This window comes from Lactuca sativa, chromosome 5 (genome assembly GCF_002870075.4).
Source record: "Lactuca sativa cultivar Salinas chromosome 5, Lsat_Salinas_v11, whole genome shotgun sequence".
Classification (NCBI taxonomy): Eukaryota; Viridiplantae; Streptophyta; class Magnoliopsida; order Asterales; family Asteraceae; genus Lactuca; species Lactuca sativa.
The window spans coordinates 39,482,091-39,488,090 of record NC_056627.2 but is presented as its reverse complement, the minus strand read 5'-3'; positions in this window follow the sequence as shown (position 1 = coordinate 39,488,090).

Sequence of the window (6,000 nt, the reverse complement as noted above, 5' to 3'; positions counted from 1 at the left end):
ATGTCCTAAGGCATAAAGTTGGAAACTTTATGCCTTTGTGTGCCTCATATACACCCAACACCTTCATTAAGACCTTTCCAAGGTCCTTAACCCATGCATGAGGCCAAAACTCCCATCAAGACTCCATTTTTATGATACTAAAGGTCCAAGGGACCTCAGATCTATCATTCCCACCTTCTGGAGTTTCTTAACTCCCAAATGCAGGTCCAAAATCAACCAAAAGGGACAAGGAAAAACCATAGCTAAATCTAGAGATTTAAGATGAAAGATCCAAACTTTTTGCCTCCAGAATCTTTGCAAGATGACTTTCATGCAGGATCTTCAAGCACCAACTCGTTCCAAGCTTTTTTAACCACCTCTTCTTCTTGGAATGAACACCAAATGGACCACAAATGCACTTTTTAAGGCTCAAAATGGTCTCACAAGTTTCTCTGGAGTGTAAGGATGTTCTAAGGCTATGGATGCTCTCTAGGGTTAAGTCCAAGGGACATAAGGTCGCTTAAATAGGCCTCATATCCGAAAATTAGGGTTTTGGACCCCTGGCACGTACGCCCAGCGTATTGCTGGTACGCCCAACGTACGTCCCGCTCCTCCGCAACCAACCATGCATAGTATGCTAAGTGTACACTTAGGTACACACATCATACTCAAAGGACCAATTATGCTAATATGTAATTTCTTGAGGGTTTCAAGACATACCAGATTTAAGGTGTTACAACTCTCCCCCACTTGAACTACACTTCATCCACGAAGTCCGTATCTGTAAATAGTTCGCGGTAATGCTCCTGCATCTCTTCCTCTGGCTCCCAAGTCCATCCGGAGCCTTTCTGGTGCTGCCATTGTACCTTTACCAGCTTCACTTCTTTGTTCTGAAGACCCTTCATCTTCCTATCTAAGATGACGATCAACTTCTCGACATAATTTAGGCTCCCATCCACCTAAATGTCATCCAAGGAAGGTATTGTGAATCTGACTAAGCTCCTCAGGGAGCTCCAAGCGATATGCCACCTTGCCCACCCGGGTCGTGATCCTTAACGGGCCTATGAACCGAAGCCCCAACTTGCTCCTCTTCCGAAACCTGATAATCCCTTTCCAGGGAGACACCTTTAGCAGTACAAAATCCCCTACCTGAAACTCGAGGTCCAAACATCGTCGGTGAGCATAACTCTTCAAACGGCTCTACGCGACTCGCAACCGGCCACGCACCTGCTGAATCAATCCGGTGGTCATGAGCACTACCTCAGCCAACATCGTCCTAACACACTGGTGTCCTGCACCTCCGAACATATAACATCTCAAATGGGGCTCGGTCGATACTAGCATAATAATTATTGTTGTATAAGAACTCTGCCAGCAGGAGGTATGTATCCAAACTCCCTCCAAAAACCAATATGCATGCTGGTAGCATGTCCTCCAAAGTCTGGATCGTCCTCTCACTCTGACCGTCAGTCTGAGGGTGGTACACCATACTGAAATGTATCTGAGTGCCCAGTTCCTCGTGGAACTTCATCCAAAATATGGATGTAAACTGGAAATCCCTGTCGGAGACTATAGACATGGGCACCCCATGTCTAGCCACCACCTCACAAAGATAAATATATTCCAACTTCTCCACGGATACTATCTGAAATCGGAAATAAGTGGGTACTCTTCTGTCTACGATTACCCATATAGCGTCTACACCCCTCGCCGTCCTAGGCAACTTTGTGATGAAGTCGATGGTGATTTCTTCCCAATTCCACATGGGTATGGGTAGTGGCCGAACCTTGCCATGAGGGCGCTGATGCTCGTCCTTGACCTTCCTACAGGTCAACCACCGCTCCACGAACCAGGCGATCTCCCGCTTCATGCAGGGAGACTAATAACTCAACCTCAAGTCCTTATACATTTTCGTAGCTACTGGGTGTATAGAGAACTTGGACTTGTGCGCCTCCTCTAATAGCCTCTGCCTCACTCTCCCTGTCACTGGTACCCATACCCGACAATATTGTGTCAAAAGGCCACGGCTATCCTTAACAAACAAAGGATATTGTCCCCATATTTTCTCTATCTTCCAATTCTCTTTCTTCGCCCCCTCGACGAGAGCCTTTCTGATCATATCCAATTGATGCGACCTTGCTTTGTCTCATTCTGAGCTCTTCCGGTAATTCGTGTATGAGTCCTGCAAGATCACAAGAAAGAAAGGCTGTTAGCCGTTTCCCGGGAGGAGGCTCCCGGAAAGACGCTCCGACGGTCAACTCAGGTGAAGCTTGTTTAAGGTATTAGTGTTGAGCTAGAAGAGAATTGCTTACCTGTTGGGCTCCTAAGCATGCCCTTTTATACTCTACGACCCTGCTTTTTTGTACGGGACAAGATCGATTTTAGGGGACAAGGTCAGAGGCGCTGATTAGAGGATAATGCGCCTATTTCTGTCAGAATACTGCTATTGGTTCCCGCGGTAATGCCCTGAACCTTTCCCTTGTCACTTGACCATATCTTTTGTCTTGGCGCCGAGAGCGTCTCTGGCGAGCGCGAGCCTTTCACCGGGGCGCCCTGATCTTAGTGGCGTTGGCAGGCGCTGAGCCATCTTAGTTTAGCTTGGCCAGTGTGCTAGGTTCCTTGGTCGGGCGCGCCTCTTCCGTGCTAGCTAAGGCATGTCATCAAGTCCCCCAGTCCGGTAGCCGTAGCATTGTACTGCTAGCTACAACGTTCTGGGCTTAACTACTCTACACGTGTCGTTTCTCTATTTGCTCGCCGCTCCGGCTTTAATGGTGACATGACCCTTCATGATGGCCAGCGGTTACGTCATCGTGTCAGGTATTTTGAATATCCTGCCCGTTCTGTTTTCTTATAAAGGTGTTTATCATACTTCCTTCTTTACTCTTCTTTTCCTTTGCTATTCCTCTTCTTCCTCTCCATTTTCCTTTCTTCTTTCTCATGACGAGCCCTCCAGCTATTGTGCCCTCTGCTACGGAGTACCAACATCTTGAGAGCACTTACGGTCTTTCTTCCTTGGATGGCATGGAGTTTCCGTCGCCAAAATCTTCTATCATGTCCCTTCCTCCCGGAAAAGTCGGGATTTACCAAAAAACCCTAGATGCTACTCTTCGTCTCCCACTAACCGACTTTCAAGAGGAAGTTCTTCAAAAAGTTGGTTGTAGTGTTCAGATGTTGACTCCAAATGCTGTGAACAAGGTTGTAGCTTTCGAAATGATCTATCGAGCTAACGGTTACCTTCCCGATTATTTCGTGTTCAAGTACTTTTTCAGGTTTTGTTGCACTGGTGATAAATACACATTTTCTGTCCGGCGAGAGGGACACAACTATGTCCCTGACGGTCGAACGCCCAACAATTGGCAACACAAGTGGTTATGGGTGAACCAGGGTTTGGCTGGTAGCGGCTGCTACCGTGCTAATGCTTTAGCCGATAATACTCCCAAGCTCTTTCCCCATAACCAGGGTATGTCTTACTTCCTAAAGAATGTCTAGGTGTCTCCCGAGGATTATTCTGAAGCCCTTCTGTCTAGTGTGAGGATGAGCCCGTCTTGGAGGCGTCATGGAAAAATGGCGGTTTTCTTCTGCACTGTCGCCGGTAAGTATCTGTCCTTTTCTCTTCTGCACTTGTTTATTGGTATTGGGGGCCTTCACATTCTGACTCCTCCTCTTCTGTTTTAAATTTTCAGGCGTCGAGTCCCCCTTGTTCATGGATGAAGCTCTCCGGATGCACTACCGGGGTAAGTTGGAGTGTCGAGAAGTGGATCTGATCGATCGTCTTCCTCCGCCCCGCTGGTTAGATCAACTTGCCATGAACACCGCTATGCCAATTCCTCAAAAAATAACAGAAGGTTCGTCGTCTGCTGAGGCGGATCCTCTGGCGGTTCGCCCTATCTCATCCGTTATGCCTTTGGGTGGTGCTCATCCTGCTTCCGCCGTTGATGACGAGGATAGTAAGGATGGTATCATCTCAGATGCTCGGCGGTTGCAAGCAAAGAAGAAAGCCTTATTAGCCATGGGAGAGCAAGTCACTGGTGCACCCAATGTTTCCATGCATGTTTAGACTAGGCATAGCTTTTCGCATCTTTTGAGCTCTATTTCTTCATCGCCGGCGGCCGTTGTTGTGATCCCTGATGATGATGTTCACCAATCTGAAGGGATCGGTGGGGCGTCTAAACAGCCCGTTGTTCCTGTTGAAGTTGCTTCTTCTGCTCCTGCCAATCCCTCTCCTCCGAAGGGCCCCCGTGATCTTGGGCTAGCTCCTGTTTCTCCAATCAAAGACTTTAATGAGGACTCCTCAAGACCTTCTCCTTTTATTCCGTCTTGGAATCTTCATAGCGAGTCCCGTCTTTCTGTTCGTGACAATGATTTGAAATTTTCCCGACATGTTCTTCCTCCTACCGCCACTACTGATATGGAAGTTATGTGTAGCACTGCCCTTTCTCACAATATGACTTGTGCTATCGCGCAGGCCATGTTTTATCTTATCGTGGGTGTGTGGCGTATTCAGATGTTTAGTGAGGTGGAGGCTGCACATGTTGGTTGTAAGACTCGTGTGGCTGAATTAGAGCGTTGTGTTTCAGAGCTTAGTGGTGATCTCTAGTGTTCAGAGCAGAGGTATCAACTTCTTGTTTCTGAAAAGGCTTCTATGGAGGAGGTCCGGTCCATTTTTGAAGCAAAGGTTGATTCCCTCTCTCAGGTTAACGAAGGTTTGATGATCCAAGTCAAGAGTTTGGAGTGTGATGCAGTCGATCACGACCGGATGGTTACTGATCTTTAATCGAGTGTCAATGTTGTGAAACGTGATTTGGATTGGTTGCTACGATTGGGCCTTATCCGAGTCGTTGATAAGTTGATTGAACATCTAGAGTTTCCAAGTGTTGTGAGTCTTATTCGTCACTCTACCTTTGTTGCTGGAGCGGATTCTGTTCGCAGTGCTCTGGTGAGTGTTGGTCAACAAAGTATTATAAATGTCCCTTCTTCCGGCCCTGCCACGAGTGTGAATGAGGCTCTTTTGGCATTTGCTAGCATGGATCATCCTTCGTTGTTGGGGATAGGAGATTTAGATGCGCAGGGAATCCGTGATCTTTGTGCTTTTTCTGGTTCCAGCTGTACTCCTAAAGTTATGGCAGATGATGATGATGAGGTTGGTCATTGTGATAACGTCGTTGTTGGTGGTGATGGTATTGTTGTTGAAGGTGTTGGTGGTGGTGTGGGAGCTAACGTTGGTTTGGACAGTAAGAGTAGTGAAGATGACCATGTTGCTATTGGTGAGCACATTTGCGTTGACAAGGTTGTTGCTGAGAGTGGTGGCGATGTGGAAGGGTTTCTTGAGGGTGAGAGAGCTTGTTCTGATAATGATTCCGTTGGTGATGGTAAGGATGGTGGTGGTGGTAATGATGTGATTGAAGATGGCCAGGCTTAGTGTGATGCCCCTCCAGGGGTGTGAAAACTTTTATATGCATTTCTGTGTGTCTATCGTTATGTTTGATACTTGGTTCTTGGATTTCATTGTAGCACTGCGTTTATTTTGCGTTGTTGATGACGCTTTCTTACATAATATTGAACCCCCTATGCCATGCTAGGCGCTTATTGTATTGTGTGTTGGTTGTTAGGTTTGGTGTATTAATTATCACGGAGCCATGCTCTTAAGCATTTATCCACATGTGCTGATCATAAGGGTAGTTCGTATGCATTGACCATGGATTTATATACTTTGCATATTGCGACCAATACACTAAGTATTAATTCTTAATTCCTTAAGTAGTGTACGTTGATCGTGAAATTTAATACACTAAGTATTAATTTTTAACGCCTTAAGCATTGTACTCTGCTCACGAATTTTAATACACTAAGTATTAGTTCTTAATGCACTAAGCATCGTATATGTTAGTCACAAAACTAAAAACTGAGTACACTGAGTATAAAGTTCAAGATTTTGAATATTTAGACTTGGTATGCCAAGTACAAAGTTCTCGGCATCTCGGGTGAAAAAATCTTCTTTTTAATCCACTAAGCATTAGAGCC